The 18,283-nt window shown below is 35.6% G+C and overlaps 1 protein-coding gene across 7 annotated transcripts in view; it reads right to left on the bottom strand.

The window, feature by feature from the left end:
* Window positions 1-17,776, bottom strand: part of arap3 (ArfGAP with RhoGAP domain, ankyrin repeat and PH domain 3) — a 59,276-nt gene extending 41,500 nt beyond the window's left edge. For all 7 annotated transcript variants that reach the window (XR_015507522.1, XR_015507523.1, XR_015507524.1 and 4 more), the window contains exon 1: window positions 17,602-17,776. The gene's annotated coding sequence lies outside the window, so the exon portion shown is untranslated. The remainder of the gene's footprint in view (window positions 1-17,601) is intronic.
* Between the last annotated feature and the right edge of the window lie 507 nt (window positions 17,777-18,283).

Genomic DNA, 18,283 nt, shown 5'->3' with positions numbered 1-18,283 from the left:
ATAATAATTTGGATAACTATTACTTATTGTGTGTGAATGAGAGTGTATGGGTGTTTTCCAGTGATGGGTTGCAGCTTGAAGGGCATCTCATGCGTAAAACATAAACTGGATAAGTTGGTGGTTCATTCCACTGTGGCGACCCCTGATTAATAAAGGGACTAAGCCTAAAAAGAAAATAAATTAAATTTTTTTTATTTTTTTTATTAATATTATATTAATATAAATATATAATAATATAATATTATTATTATTAGAAAGCCAGTATATTATATTACATTTTTATTTTGATCTTAAAGCAGCAAAAAAGACAAAAAAAGTTTTAAAACCATTGTTACATCAGTTCCTCCAGTTTTATACACAGGTTAACACTGTTATACATGTATTTCTAGGCCAGTGGGCACAGGCAATATGGTGATCTTGCAAACAATGATAGTGTCATACCTTCATAATGTTATGCCTAACATTTGACAGATCATTAAAAAAAGGGTTTCCAGGTGGCTTTGAAGCCACCAATGCTATCATAAGGATTGTGTCTAAAGGAGCATCCCAAATCGCATATGTATACACTATTCTACATAATTTTGTAGTATAAATAGTGTAAGTAGTGCGTTCACATTGAAAACTGTAAAAATAATAATTGCACTTTAAATACCAGGATGATGAGCTTATTCAAGCGATAAACAGAAGTGTGTAATGTTGGACCCTTTACACACTGAACGACCGCAGCTTTTGAGAGCTCATGTTGGATTACTTTGGCTGCGTCCGAAATCACCTACTACTCAGTAGGTAGTGCATTTAAATTTAAACACTACTTGGCCATTAGAAAAGTATGTTCTATACAGTATATGAATGTGAGCCGTGGGGCTATGCAATTAATCGAAATTGAATCGCAATCACGATTTGAAACGTTAAGATTAGCTTATCACAAGAGGCTGCGATATGAAATATACAGTTAAGGTCAGAATTATTATTGAATAGTTTTTCTTTTTTAAATATTTCCCAAATGATGTTTAACAGAGCAAGGAATTTTACAGTATGTCTGAAAATATTTTTCTTCTAGAAAAGTCTCCTATTTTTATTTTATTTTGGCTAGAATAAAAGCAGTTTTATAATTATAAGGACAAAATTATTAGCCCCTTTAAGCTATTTTTTTCGCTTGTCTACAGAACAAACCATCGTTATACAATAACGCCTAATTACCCTATCCTGCCCAGTTAACCTAGTTAAGCCTTTAAATGTCACTTTAAGCTGTATAGAATCTCCTTGAAAAATATCTAGTAAAAGATTATGGACTGTCATCATGGCAAAGATAAAATAAATCAGTTATTAGAGATGAGTTATTAAAACTATCATGTTTAGAAATTAGAAAAATCTTATGTCCGTTAAACAGAAATTGAGGAAAAAATTAAACAGGGGGGCGAATAATTCTGACTTCAACTGTGTATGTATTATTTAGTTTTCCACCACCAGAGAAAATACCTGACTGCCGTCTGAGTGTGATAGTCTTACTAGCCAACTGAGTGAGCACACTTTTGTTCTGCCCAATCAGAATTGCGCAACCAAACTAGGCGGAAAGCCCACAATAAAACAAATAGGAAAGTGCGGTCTAATGGGATGATGGCATCTGCAGCTTCAGAGGCTTTTTAAGTCCCATTCACTAAAAAAACGGTAATTTGCAAGAGCTGTAGCAGAAATGTTGCCTCACACAATTTCACAGTTGTTTGCAGTTATCACACCACATGAAAAAACATCACGACAACACCTGGAGATATCTAAAGCCATAACTCATTACTGTTTGTTTGCTCTAGTAAAAAATTAGTGTTTCATTTCTGAATATTCATAAACCATTTTGATTATAAGCTGGAGTTAGTTAATATCTTTTCAGTTCTTTTGTTTAACTGCATTTTAGCAGTAAGAAGCTACGATACAAAATATTGAGCTAAAGTTTGACTACAAAATTAAATCACGAATCAAATCGAAATCGCAAAGTCAAAAAAAAAAAAATTGATATTTTCCCCAAATCGCACAGCCCGAGTGAGCAGTATGAATGGAACTCAAACGTACTACTTCTGCTATTTTGTCATGATCATGTGACCTACCCCTGTCAGTTGCGTCGCTTCACTCCAATTCATAAATTCTCTCGCAAGGCATTATGGAAAAGTGCAGCGTCCATCCGATTCGCACTTCAGAATCTCACCAGAAGTAGTAGGTCATCCGAATACTTCTCATGTACTGATTTTCAAATTCTATCAATTCAGACATACTACTTGGCTCGCAGTGATTTTAGTATGGTATTTTATCATGATATTATTTGGTAGTTTGGTCATTTATTTCACTTATTTGGCGACCATCAAACGTCATCTGGTTTGAATTTCTGCTTAGTAAAAAAACTGTTAGTGTTCCATTTGGGACGACACTACATACATATACAGTACTACGATGTTGAGTGTGTAAGTACATAAGTACTAGTGCTGCATAGTGTATATTGTGCCATTTGGGATGCAGCTTAAGTCTCTCCTTTGAGGAGAATCTAAAAATTTTACTCCAAAATTCGTTTGAGCATGATAAAAAAGGAGTCTTAAGGACCCTTCTGCATGGTTCACATTTGTTACATTTGAAGGAGATAGAGGGGTATAATTTGGTAAGCTTAACCCTAGAATAATATAAATAAATCTAACAAAACAACTAAATGGGTAATAAATGGGTATTAGGTAATAGTGTAAAGGGTAATACCTAAATTTATAATACCTAACAAAATATCTCTAAATTTGACAAGTCATGGCTGACAGACTCGGTACGGATTTTATGACAAAGAGCATTTTTCAGCAGGCTGAGGCTGAATCACCCTGACATTTCCAGACCCTTCTGCCCTTTCATAGCCTCATTAAACCACAGAACTGGAACAAAACAATCAAACAAATCTTTATACCCTCTGAAACTGGGCATTCAGAGTAAAAACACAACTACAGAATTGAAAATCACGATAAGTTGCAGCACACAGAGAAAATGCAGGACCTGACACAATAAAGCCATATTCCATTTGGCTATTTTTAGAAGTCTCCATTCATTGAGGGAATGCTGTTGAAAGCATGGTCAACATGAGGGAACTAGCAGTCAACTCCACTGGGTGGGCCTGGGCCAAAATCTCCTTGTGGGTGGGGCAAAGCTCCTTCAGCTGGGATGGCATAACTTTGGGAGCGATCCTGTGTGAATGTTTTCTATAAACATTTCTGACACTTTCCTGACTGCTTGCTTGTGAAATTGAGAACAGTGACTTAGGAGGAATCTCAGGGCTTCCAATGGCACACACGACCAAACCCAGGAACAGAGAGCTGCTACATTCCTTGACCTCCGGCAGGGGCGGAGCCTAATGGGTGGGTGTGATGATTGGATAAACTCTCATTGCGACTCAAATCCACAAAGGATGCACAGTGTTCTCCATCAAGGGCATCTCAAATAGTTGAGCGTGTGTTCAAATCACAATCACTCAATTATAAAACACAATAAGAAAGTCAGAAATGTTTAAAAAGCCTCGATAACGTCAACAGGGTCGGTTTCACTCAACAGCTCTGAGTCGGAGTAGAAAAGCAGACGTTAGAATGCTGTTAAAAAAGGTTGATGAGTCATATCCTCGTCTTCCTTTGTCTGGACTCTGGATGCTAACCTTTGGCTCTGATTCACCGGATCCCATGGCAAGGGGGGAGGCAGGAAGCTTGTGAGGTGGACTGATAAAGTGTGACCTGAGGAAAGGAGAGAAACGGGTCCGGGTGTTGTCTTTTCCCCCTTAGTAGCAATGCACTAAAACTCTCTAGAGCAAGACTGTCATCATAAAGCCAAAGCAGTGGCAGCACATTTGGGGCCGTGATTTACTTACAGCTTGCACCACCACAAAGCATAGTTTGGAGTTTTAGAAAAGAACTATTGTCAGGAAATAAAGAAATAAATTGACATTTTTTTTAAGAAAATTACCTTTCAGAGGCAAAGTTTATGGGCAATAAAAGTGGTTTATTTGTGGCACGGGTGTAATGATAAATCAAATATTGAGAAATCACAAAATAAACAACATAAAAGTCGCTGTATTTAGCTGATGTAAGCAACACGACTCGTGATATTAATGGCTTGGAATAAAATAAATAAATAAAAACTGTTGTAGGGAAATGGAGAAAAAAATGTTGACATTTATTTCTGGTTAAACCTTTCAAGAAGTTTCCCATTCAGATGCAAAGTTTTTAGGCAAAAAAACTTTTGTAAATGAAAAATAATAATATCAAGAAATTACCAACTAAAAATTTTTTGTTTGGTTTTTTAAGAGTCAGCTTGCTGCATTTAGAGGCTATAATTCACCTAAAATGATAAATTCTGTCTTCGTGTATTATGTTGCATGTTGACGTTTCACAGCCATGAAATCGCATGCGAGCTGATGCACATGGGGATTTGTTTGTCACAAAGAGAAAGAAAACCCATGTCTACACATATGTCAACATGCTTGAAAGCATTTGCTTCTGCTGTGAATAACAGATTAATAATAAAGTAATAATATAATAAAGATGTAAATTTTGTTCAGTCTGGTTTTACCATTAAAAATTATCTTTTTATAAGCACATGTGGCTCATAATAAATGTTAAAATGTTTAGAACTATAAATAGGGGTATTCTGATCTCATCACTGTCCTGTGCATTGAAGACAGGACCAATTTTAAGTCTATTCAATTCCAACAACCAAAGTCAAAATTTTGCATAACAGAGAACAGTAAGCCTATATATATATATATATATATATATATATATATATATATATATATATATATATATATATATATATATATATATATATATATATATATATATATATATATATATATTTTACCATAGCACAGCCTTTGAGAAATAAAAATAGTTTACTACTATTTACTACTAATACTAATATTACACTCTGTTTTTATAACACACCGTAAAGTAAAGGGTTGGGCGATTTGGCCTAAAATCATAATCTTCATTAATTGAACATTTTAACTCGATTACGATTAATAAACGAGATATATATATATATATATATATATATATATATATATATATATATATCATTTATTTGTATTTTATTTTATTTATTTTATTATTTATTTATTTATTTTTATTTATTTACATCAACTTTGAACAAATGAAATGAAAACACCTATTGCCTTAAACCAATAGTCAGTTTATTCTTATAAAAAAGTAAAAATAAATAACTTGCACTTTTGAAAAGAAAAATAAATAATTTTCAATGTTTTTCATATTAAAATTAGAAGGTATGGGGTACCATAGTATAGTAGGGTGTGTGACCGCATTAAGGCTGCACCAGATCATACGTGTGCGCTCAACGCAGAAGTATAAACCAGCCGGAGAAGAATCACGTGAAAAAATATACCTGGAAAAATTACATTGATTAAAGGTTCTGAATGTCGATTTCGATGACTTTTCAATTAATCACCCAGCCCTAACAAAATATAAAGATAATGGTTTGGGAGTTGGACGTGTGTCATTACACCCCTAGTTTGTGGTAGTCAGTTTACTGGTATTTGTAAAATTGTTTAATGCCCCAAACAGCATTACCTATCACATTGTGCAGTGTTCCTTGTTTGCAGCCCTACAATATTGATTGAGCAGGTCATTATAGAAAAGAGTTGGTGTTTCATTGTCAGACGAAGTACCATTTCTATCAGCAGCACATTAATGGAATTTTAACATTCTAACTTGTCATATTAAGAGTAAGGGTATGTTTGTCTGAAAAAGACTAACAGAAAATAATTTCCTTTGAAAAGGTTGACATACAGATGACTGATGGCTAAATGCTCTATTAAACATGTTAGGCCAGTAGTTGGTGATGTCACTTTGTAAAAAAACACTTCACACCTGCACATTTGCAGTCCTGCAGTACAAATGTGTTGTTTTGGTTGTCAAGTACTCCTTCTTTAGACTGAATGCATAACATAACATGCATGAGCATAAGGTCACCATTTTAACAAAGTCTCGTTTTTATTCACATGAAGACAGATGTGATGTTAATACTTTACAATAATGCTTCATTAATGTTACTTTATGTATTACTAACATCAACAAACAATACATTACAGTATTTAATCATCTTTTTTAACATTTGTTTTTTAAATAACGTTGTTCGTTCTTGTTAACTCTGTGTGCATAAACTGCACAACTTGGGATTTTATAGTGCTATAGTAAATTTTGAACTATGACTAATGCTTGCTGTACAAGCATTGCTCGTTCATAGTTCATGTTAGTAAATACATTAACGAACATTAACTAAGAAAACTTTTTTTTTAAAGTGTGGTCGTTTTATTTTATTTATTTTCAAAAAAGCTTGCATGTTCAAACCCATTTGAAAAAGTTAGCATTTTCTGGTAAAATAGTGTCATGCACAAGCGTACAAGAGTCACCAAGAGTCAGTAACACAACACATTAAGTAGTACACTAATAGATTCCCAGGGTTCATTTTAACTCATAGCCATATGTACTACAGTTGTGCGGGTAACACTGGGACAATTTTGTAAGAGAAAAGGAAGCCGAAAAGTCAAAACCACAATTAGACAAACTGATTGTTGGTAAAAGGTCAAGTTTGTAACCCAGCTTTTTGTTCATTATAAGCATATCACTCATTGGGTATCTCCTCCCCAAAGAGAGTCAACACTGAGCCTCCTGGGCACCATCAAAACAATTTTAGTGATCCTCTCGAATCTATCAATCAATCCCCTGTTTAACCAAAAACGCATGTTTAAGTCATGGCTACTGTACCAGGCAGGTTGAGACGGAGGGTGTTTAAATGCTGGCACACACCAAGCTGACAGTCGGTCTCTTGGTAGTATTGGGCTGCCGCTTAGCTTCTGTCAGGCTAGTTTGTTTCTTGTATTCCACATGTAACCTCTCGTTAGGCTCACATTAGAGAGAATTTGCACAAATCCCCATGTAGAATGGACACACCAGATGCAAAATAGAGACATTAGATGTTTCTGCTGATATACCAAGTTTATGTATTTGGGCTGTTTGCTAGTTTGTATTTATTAAGTGTTTTTATGTACAGCATTATAGTGGCCATTGTGCTATGTTTAAAGTGCTTTAGAAATAAAACCGAGTTGAGTTCTTCATACTGACAGTCTTATTTATTACATCCAACAAGTATTCAGCAATAACAGACAGATTTCTTTCAAAGCCTGCAATAGCACATCAGCATTGTGCATGTACAGCTAATAAAACGTAACAGAATTGGCACTGGCTGTCGATGAAAGAGTACTCTGATTGGCTGCGAATAAGAGTATGAGAACAAAAACTGATGTGATGACACTAAGCAAACAACGCAATAAGGAACACAAAGCAGCTGGTTGTATTTTTATTCTAATTCTTAAATATTTCCAAATGGTATGGATTATCAGATTATCAGACATATTTTGAATCCCTCTGTGGTGAGTAATAAGTGAAAATGTATGTAAACGCTGGCTTGTTTACAGTGGAATGGCAATACAGATTACTGCCACCTGTGGTTATGGAAGGGTACATCCTCTCACGCAGATGCATAAAGTATATTCTCCTTTCACTTAGCTGTCACCTGTTTAGTGGGTTTAAGCGCAGCTTTTTGGTCCAGACGGGGTCAGACAGCTGAATTAACTTAATTTCTCACAAACATTACATGAGATCTACTTTCTTCATGTCTGTCACTGTGCCGTTTATCTGATAGAGACGGAGACGGAAGACTCACTCTGACAGGCACTTGAGAACGGTGGGTGGTGAGTACTAGCATTAAAGGCACAGGCAACAAAAACAGCTACATTGAGTTGAGAGCAGAAAATTCCAATATTCTTAAAGGTATAATAAATAATCTGATGGGTGTTTTGAGCTGAAACTTTACAGACACATTCTGGAGACACAAAACACTCATCTTAAATCTTGAAAAAGGGGTCAAATAGGTTCCCTTTAAATATACTTCAGCTGTCTGCATTGAGAACACTATGTATGCAGTGAATTTTATATAATTTTTATCAGGAGTTTCTGCAGATTTTTGTACACAATGCAAGCCTGCATGCAACCCAATTTTACAACAACGCAAACAAAAGCTGAATGCAGAGACAAACAAATCAACTAGGTAGTATGCACACATTAAAAATTTTAAATCTTCCTTCTTTGCATAAACATATTTTAAAAGGTGTCCAGACATGGCTGTGGATGAGACAGCTGAATACAAAAAGAAGAACTTAAAATTACATGGGAAACAGAAATTCTGCAAAGAAACCAGTAGCACAGGAAGCCATTACACTTTGGCTACATCCAAACTGCAAGTGTTAGTGGTCAATTCCAAAAGTTATAACAACTGTTATAACTTTTGGAGTGACTCGTTTCAGCCTAGAATTGCAAATGTCAATTTAGACATGTACAAAAAGAACTTATTTTAGAGCAATAATCACAATACCTAGATATCGCGAAACCAGGATATTTTTATCCAAGGTTATTATACCGTCAAAAAAGTATACCGGGCCTGGCCTAATGAGTACAAAGCTTAATTTAAAAAATACAACCATCCCAAACACTGTAGAATCTTCTAAAACAGTGTAATGAAGGCAATGGAACAGCAAACTATAAACGGGGCAGTGTTTGTCTAATGACCGCATTCCCACTACGGTGTGCCCTGGGGATGCCGGGGGAAGGGACGCCTGCAGATAAGAGCCTTGAGGATTGAGGAGATGCTCTCGGACAGGCCTGTTCTCGTAAATGAATGTCTAGAGAAGGTAAAGATGGTTGCTGAAAACAGCAGGACACCAAGCTGCAACATATCTGTGTGTTTAAATCATTCTCCAAATCTTGACTGAGGCGGTAAACACAGAGCAAAATGGCCACCATCTCAAACAAACAAACAAACATGTATTTTGGTGGGAAAACCGTGCCCTGCTCTGCTCTTTCTGCCCCGCCCCAACTATATTTATCTTGATGGCCGATCTGGGTTTTCTCCGAACTACTGAATACACAGGATACAGCTGTCCCTCAAACAAAACCCTCCTCCTCTGTCCCGTGCTAGAGGAAAACAGATAATGTGCATGATACATGAATCTGAAACCATGAAAAGGTTTGGAAATCAGAATAAGCCTGTCATTTACAGGGTTGTCATCTACATTGGGTTTATGCAATAAAAGAGGCACCCATTGCAATGAGACAACATGCACATTTCCTGTACCCATTTGGAACCAAACTGCCACACAAAGCCAGGGATGACGCATGTTTCTTGAGTAAAAAAGACTTAGTTTACTAACATAAACCATCATCCCGTATGGAAAATTACAAGCATGTTAATTACTTTTGTCCTTGCCATGGTAATGGTACCATGGTAACCGTGTTTTGCAAGACACTAGTGTTGGGTCTAAATTCGCACTGTAACAGTAAACTATGCAAACTATGGGACATACTGCATCCTCATTAACAGACCATTATGATGTTTAGTTACATCCCGTCATCGTCATCCATCAATGATCTCGACACATCCTCCACATTTCTTTCACATATAATTAACTCCCCTATTGGAGAAGCAGCAGCAGGTCGTTCACATGTCTGTCATTCAGAGAAATATACTCAGATCTTTGGATAATTATTCATTCAGAAGTTGAATGACGCGTTCAAACACGTCTATATAAGTTCACATTAATGTTGTAGATTAAATATTACATGGAAAATGGGATTTAAATATTTTCCAGTGGGCTAGATATTAATTGATAGTAATTCGAACAATTTTAGCAAAGCTTCTCTACTTGACGGTTGGTCTCGCACACCTGCCATGTTTTTAGTTTGTTTACACTTTTTTGGCAACATTAGCAGTTAAGAGTATAGACGCTTCTACACTTCTACTAGAAATAGTAGACCATCCGGGAACCTTTGACATACTCTTTTCAACATTTATTGATACTAATTCTATTTTTGAATACTATTTAGGATAGATAGTTTATGAATTGGGATGCAGCATGTTCAGCTTTAAGTGCAATTTAAAAAGTTAACTACTGTAGGTTATTATGTTAACTAGCTAGAATAATAAGGCAAGTTATTGGACTAGTGTTTCTTTGTTTAGACAATAAATATATTTAGTTCTTAAGCATGCTAATAATACTGACTTTAAAATGTAAAAAAAAAACTTTTATTCCAGCCCAAAAAAAGGATTTTCCCCGAAATAAAATATTTTAGTAATTGAAATGTCCTTGGTCTGTTCAACATCACTTGGGAAATATTTGTAATTGAAATTTCACAGAAAGGCCAATCATTGAGCTTTGTCCTAGATGCAAAGCAGATAGATGGACTCTCCTTCATATCCTGTGGTCTTGGCCTGACATAGAAAAATATTGAAAAGAGGTCTTAAGGAGGTCGCACACCGAATGTGCCTCTTGGCAACACTCTGCGCCATGCGGTGTCATGCATTTTAGAATTCTAATCATAGATTTCTATCAGGGTTCGCACACTTATGCCGCAAGTCAGCAGCTGTTCGGAGACACTGCTCACTGCAGAGCCACTTGAGCTCCAGTGAGGGGGAGCTTGAGCTACAACTCCTCCTCCTATAAGCTGTTTTAATGCGTATTCCCACCCCACCCCTAACCCCAACTCCCAGTGACATCACTTGTAGATGTAGTGCAAGGAAGAAGGAGCTGGAGCTCAGCTCTGCCCAAGTGGCTCTGCAGTGAATACCACTTGGCTGTCTGCAGCACCCAGCTACGATTAAGGACACTGTTCATATTTCTGACGCGCCACAGAGCACCACCTGAGTAGTTTCCACACCAATGTGAACCTCTGGTGTGTGCGGTGTCGCGACCTGCTGTGGAGATTAATGCCATAGTTGTAGGCAATGTGCCTAGAGAGCCTTGACTTAGGGTGCTTTCACACCTACACTTTTGTTTCGGAACCTGTCTCGTTTGCCCAGTTAGCACGGTTCGTTTGGCATATGTGAATCCACCAATCGCGCTAGGATCCGTGCCAAAACAATCGCTCCGAGATCGCTTGCATGAGGTGGTCTCGGCTCAATTGAAACGAACTCTGGAGCGAATCGATTGTAGTGAGAAAGAGATACGATCCAAGCCCGATTATATCACAGTGTTTTATGGATATGCAATAGAAATATGGCTATGTAAAGAGAGAATTATGAGTAGGGCGGAAGGTCATTACAGACATCCCGAGTTTTCCGGAAGTTTGAGGAGTCTCCCGCAAAGCACAGAGACTCCCGAATGCCCGCAAATGACTGATAATCTCCTGGAAATCGTGCGTCTCCCTCCCAGTTCTTTAATACATTGTGCACCCACCCCTCCCCACCGCATCCCTCCTTGCTCTGCAGACACGTCGCGCGAACCTTGATAAACACCACCAAACCATCACCTCCCCTGACAGCTGAGCGAGACTCTGCAAAATAAACTTAAAAAATAAAATAGACTTGTTTTAGCTATCTTGGTCCGTTTAGAAATCTTGCCGTGTGAAAGCGAACCGCACCAAGAGCAAAGAGCAACAATGTAACAATAGTAAGCTCTGTTCGGAACAACTGAATCGATTCACAGGTGTGAAAGCACCATTACTCTCTTAAGAGACACTACACTACTTGATCAACAAAGCATTAATCTGAGGTTTATCAGACTAGCCCTACTAGCAACCTGCTAAAATATATGACTTTGAGATGGAAAGATTCTAAACCACCTTCAACTTTCCTGTTGATTAAAGAAGTGTCATTTTATACGCCATTGGAAAAAAGTGCATTTTGTTTGAAAAGGCGGCAAGATCTGTTTGTCAATTACTAGGGCAGCTTTATTTCTTACTTGGGTATAACAGGACAGAATGCTTAGATAGAACCTGACTTTTTAATGTTTTCTTGTTTAATTTAATTCATGATTTACTTGTGGCACTACGGGTTGGAGGTTTGGAGCAGGTATTTACATTATAATTTAAATTATTGTGCACTTTGTTGTATTTTGTGTTTAATTTGGAAAAACCCAATAAATAATGTTCAAAAAAAAGAAAGGCCAATTTCCAAGTTCATTTTGACTTGCATCTAGCATCACCTTCACAGTTTTTTTTTTTTTTTTTTGCACATTTAAAACCTGTTATAGTTGGGTGTGTCAGTACAAAACTCAAAGTGTATTTCCTGTTATATTCCATTTATCTGAACTATCTAGTGTTAGTTCAACAAAAATTTCACTCTGTCAAAATGTAATGACCATGTCATTTTCAAATACAAGAGACATCTTTGAAAAACCCAAAATCATTATCATTTATCAATCCACTGGAAGTCTCTGCAGGCAAAATTTGCAGGTTCAAAATGTATAATAAAAAGACTATTGGAAACGTTTATGAACCAAGAAATGATGCTAATGTAAGAAATATAACAGTTTTATATGATCCTCGAACACTATACAACAAATAAGTTAAAAATGTGGAATGATGGATCCACACTTGCTTAACACACAACACTAAAGTAAACAAGAAGCAAGCAGGTATCTTTAGAAGGCTTGGAATAAATTGATGCTTATTCATTTCTTTAATTTTATAAAAGCATCAAGAGTTGTCAATATACTTTCAAGTAAGAAACAGAAAGTTCTCAGGTTTCATTTTAAAAAGTCTTTATTTGTGTTCTAAAGATAAAAGAAGGCCTCGTGGTTTTGGAACTACACGAGGATAAGTAAACGATGACACAGACAGTTTATGTGAACTGTCTCTTTTAGCTCTCCTAAATTGGCATGTCTGCAACGTAGATTTATTCCTCTAGTCTTTTTTGCCTGGACACATTTTGGCAGGTCTCCCAAAAATCAAGTAACTCAAGCAGGACATGCTGTAATTTTAATTACACATGTTGTACATGCATGCTTTACATTTTTATTTATTTATTTTACATAGATCATAATGCATTCTAATGCCAAGCCACACATAAAGACTTTAAAAAAAAGAAAAGAAAAGCAGTTGGTTATATTAATAATTTGCACACTCTTGTTCAGGCATGGGCTGGTATAAGATTCTAATGGCATGATAATTTTAGATATTAATAGTATTGTGATTACGTCTCTAAAATATATTCTTTTTAGATGTCTGGGTAAAAAAAAACAATGTTTTCCTCTTTGAACACATTATATTTTATTTTGTGAAACATTTATAATATTTTAGAGCAGTAATCTCAGGCCTAATAATTCAAATGAAGCCTTGACTTCTGCTGTCTTGATTAGTTTCAGAAACACTGATTTCTTTTTATACAATTTAAAATGTCATCTTTGAAGATCTTTTCTGGTGGAGATACTGTTGCCCTAAAAGTTAAAAACTAAAAACATAAATAAAAAAATCTTACACATACAGTAGGAATGGTATAGCAGAAATTTTGGACGGTTTTAAAACCTTTACCAAACTGCAGTATACCTTGAAAACGGTTATCATCCCGTGCCTACTCTTGATGCACTTCATTTTCTCTCAGGTTTTGAAGTTTCAGTAAGGTTGGTGAGGGCAACTCATTACTTGCATTATGCTGCTACATTCTTAAACGTCGTTTCGATTCCACCCTTTCAATTCATAGGAAATTCATTTGAAAAAACTGTGCTATCTAAAACCACAATGGAATGGAATGGAATGGACAAGTTCCCTAGAATGTAATGGACAGGAAAACATTTCCCTGACAGAACAATCCCATGTAGCACTCAGCAGTAATCAGAATTAAAATTACTATTTGCATTTTAAATTATGTTCAGAGTCTCGAGAGGTTCGAAAAGCCGCACTTTGGAGATTCTGAACACCCAAGCTCTATGTGCAACAGGAAATTAAGGCATTAGCACATCATCCAATAAATGGCACTAACACATAAATCAAATAAGGCCTCAGCTAATGTAATTCGTTCTCGTGAGAGGACAGTAAAAGAATGTGGTTCAAGTGAGCATACAGTTCTCTTTACTTGTAGTTATTCCATCACATGACCACTTGTTGTTACTTTAATAAATGCTTCATGACCTGTTGATTGCACCTTTCTGTGGGCTGTGACTCTGCCAAAAGAGAAAAAAAACATCTCCAAACATCTTTCCCTCTCATATCCTACTCAAACATCCCTGGGCTTCCAGAATGAACAATTAGTGGAAGCTGTAGAGTCAAAAGCAATTTGTGAAACGCAGGAATCAAGGAGGCTTTTGGGATGCAGTGTGCTGGGGGGTGTGTATAAATAACAGTGAAGCACTATTGTGTGACACAATACGTCATTGTTCACTACTGGTGGAGGCCGCGTAGCTGAGATGACAGAACACACTTGTGTATTAATATGACAGACCCTCGCCTAACTGGATTGAAACCGCACTGTTGTAAGATAACATACTTTGCGCTTTAACATTAAAGCCATATCAGATCTCTTACTGGCCAACAAAAATGGCTAACTAAAAAAATATCAGTCAACACAACACATGCAATTGCAAACATCAATATTCAAATAAATATTTAAAAAAATATATAATAACTAAATAAAAAAGTGAATATTGGTCATATATTTTGGTGCATTTAAACAAAACATATTTATTAAGCATATATATTTATTAAAATAATATTTAGGAACCCAAACATCTTCAGAAATAAAAAGAAAATACATTTAAATTAATGTTTAATGCTGGGAAAAAAATACAAACAACATTTCCACATAATTTTATACATTTTTTTGTTTCTCTTGAGTTCTTGAGCTCTTTAAAAAAATAACAATAATATTTTTAACATATAAATGTTGGTGTACTAATTTTAGACTGTTATCGTAAGTTATTTTGTTAGATAAGCTCCAGATTTGGCTTCAGTAGTGACTAATCCAATGTATATGTTTGAACATAATATTGTAAAGCTTCCGATGGAAAATATTAATCTAAATGAGAGATTTGTGAAGGGTGTACTCATATATGCTGAGCACTGTATGTTGTATTTCTGTAAATGTCAGTGTGTGTTTTGCAGTCTGTTCTGTCAATTCTGTTTTATTTTGGTGAACAGTTAACATGAGTCCATTTACATTTCCTGTAACCTTTGTGAACCATATTTGCAAAATTAAACACATGATGGTATTGATGATGATGACGATGATGCATGTTTCTTGAATAAAAGAGACTTGCATTAAGATGCAAATAATATACATCACAACAAATAACCAACAAATATGTGCAAATTACTTATCCCATCAAATTACTTTTTTTTCTAATTTAACTTTTTTACAAGTTACAAGTTCTATTCTTTGTTTAAATATAAAAATGGGACAATTTAAAGAATTTTGAGGCATGTTGTGCAAAATAATACCTTTTTACATATCATCTGAAATACATAATCCGAAAATATATGCAATTACAAAAACACCAGCAAATTAAGAACCGATTTTCATGAGTTTGACGACACACGTTGCAAATTCTCACAAACAACTAAAGAAACTCGGTGCATTTTGTCACAACACTTGCTAATATCTACTTAACACAAGAGAAATGTTTCAAGGGGACCCAAAAACATGACAGACCCTGCTGAGATATGTATGTGTTATGTCGTGGCTGTTGCTCAGTGAAGTTGTTGATGGTCTTTGAAAGGTGAGATTTTTTTGTTTATTTTAATGCTGATTACACCATTTCATTGTCTTTTGTAAATTATTAGCCTAATTGATGATTAATGAAAATGTTGCATTTTTAAAGTTGTTTGAGTTGTGACCAAATGCTGTGTGTTTCTTCAATTGTTTGCGTTGTGACCAAATGCAGCGTGTTTCTTGAATTGTTTGTGTTGTTTTAAAACGCAGCACGTTTCTTTGATTGTTTGTTGTAACAAAACGCAGCACGTTTCTTCAGTTGTTTGTGTTGTGACCAAATGCAGTGTGTTTCTTAAAGTGTTTGTGTTGAATTAAAACGCAGCACGTTTCTTCAATTCTTTGTATTGTAACAAAATGCAGCACGTTTCTTCAGTTGTTTGTGTTGTAACAAAATGCAGCGTGTTTCTTCCATTGTTTGTGCTGTGACCAAACGCAGCGTGCTTCTTCAGTTTTTGTGTTGTGACAAAACGCAGCAGGTTTCTTTAGTTGTTTGTGTTGTAACAAAATTCAGCATGTTTCTTCAATTGTTTGTGTTGTAACAAAATGCAGCACGTTTCTTCAGTTGTTTGTGTTGTGAGAATTTGCAACACGCGTGTTGTCAAACTGATGAAGATCGTTTCTTAATTTGCTGGTGTTTTTGTAATTGCAAGTGTTTTCTTAAATTGCAGCGTGTTAATCTCTCTTGGCCTCTGTACCAAATAGAATAACCATGCTGAATTTAATAAACAGCATGAAAAAAGTAAGTAATCTAAAAGTAATCCAAAAGCAGTCAGAATACATTACCTAAAGTTAATTATCTAGATTCCATTACTGACTACGTCTGACTAAAAATGTCTGCACTCCACAGCATTATAAAAAGTCATGTTACTATATTATAAATATATTATAAGTGACTATAATACATTATAATAATCAATTAATTATAAACTTGATAAAAAAGCAAAAATAATTATGCTATTTATATATTGTATTATTATTTATTCAATGCAATATTTCAATGCATTATTATATTATATTATATTATATTATATTATATTATATTATAGCCATTTTTTCATTTACATCTAAAAAGAAGAATCCGATTACCCAGATAAAGTTTATGTCAGGAATACTTTGTTAATAATCACACTAAATAAAAAAGCTGTATTAAATTGACATGTCGAAGGCAAAATCTCTACAATTTTCGAGAAAACTTCCCATCCTCCAAGTGTCTTAAAAAGCACTGAGAGAAATACAGGTCAGATTATGCAACAAGAGATTTATCACAATTAATACAGTCGTCCATGTCGTGAGAACTTAATCTGCATTTGGGAATCTGCTCAGACAGACATATGGCATACATGAGTTTAATAAAAAAAAAATAATTACAACTATGCATGTAGGCTACTATAAAAGTGGTGGGTGTGTATGTAAAGTTTCTCCCCATGTAAGTTTGCTGAATGGAAATGATTTCTGCAGGGGCCTCCAAAATGGCATGTTATTCTAGCACAATCCCCGGTGACTCCCACAAATGTTGTGTCTGTGAGGAACTGGCAAATTATATCTGGGTGTTTCTAATTCAGTTTAAACCAAACTGTGACATTCAGCGAGTGTAAAGCCTGTGGATATCGGATTCCTCAGTGAGTAAAAACACACCCTGCCAATCTCACACACCACAGTACAGCACAGTACAGTACATGCTGACTACATGACTGCTGCTTCTGCTGCTGATCCTGAAACGAGAATCAATGCAGTTTCATCTGAACAGTCAACAATCCTGGCTAATGGTTAAACTAACGTTAGCGACCACTACCAAAAAAAAAGTACATGACAGCTTCTGCAATATAACTTCTGAACAAAACCTGGGGTACCTTTAGAACACCAATTTATATCGTTTGCAAGAAATGAGTTAACTTATAATAATAAAATGAAACTAAAAGTTGAAACACCTCAATACACACTCTGATGAGCGTTTAGATGTGGAATCAAACCAACCGCTATGCGATATCTAACTTAACGTTAGATGTCAACTGGAATGTAAAAGGATTGTAAATAGCACCTTACCGTTGTTGATTCGCGTCACATATTCCCGTGTTTTGTCGCTGTGTTGATGCTGGAGCGTTGTAAACTCCAATAATGTGAGATGTGGTGGAGAAAGTTTGAGTGTTGAGCTGCTGATAGTTGTGTTTGTTATACCGGAGGTTTCAGTGCACGGCGCTGCTCAGCACTGTGAGCTCTTAAAGGGACAGTGTTCAGCCGACAGTTAACTGATCGCCGCGCTCTTAAGAGCCACAAAACCACAACAAATTACAGTGGTTTAAAATGTTACTCTTCTTCCATTCAACAAAGTACATAGTAAAATACTGTTTTTGCACTTGGTGTGTGCATGTGTCGGACTGCCTGTGTCATCTGCTTGTTTTACCTGTGCAAAAAAGTTTGTAGTTTTGATTGATGAAAAAGAAATGTGTTTAATATTGCCATAATTATCAATACATTTGTTTAGGAGAGCAAAGATGTTTAGCTTTACTTTCATATTGTTCCAGTTATTTTTTTATATATTTTCTTGTTTTTAACATTTGAGAGGATGCGTGCATTTAGGAGTATGCGCAGGACTTCCGGTGCCACCACATGGTTATTTACCTGTACAAAAACAGTATACATTGTGCTGCTTTATTTTAATGGTAAAGTCTAGTTGGGATACAGCTGCGGATACTCACATCAATATAGCATCATTTTTGTGACACTG

This window comes from Danio rerio, chromosome 14 (assembly GCF_052040795.2).
Source record: "Danio rerio strain M-AB ecotype USA chromosome 14, GRCz13ab, whole genome shotgun sequence".
Lineage (NCBI taxonomy): Eukaryota > Metazoa > Chordata > Actinopteri > Cypriniformes > Danionidae > Danio > Danio rerio.
The sequence above is the reverse complement of the archived record's forward strand: the minus strand, read 5'-3'. Positions and strand labels throughout refer to the sequence as shown.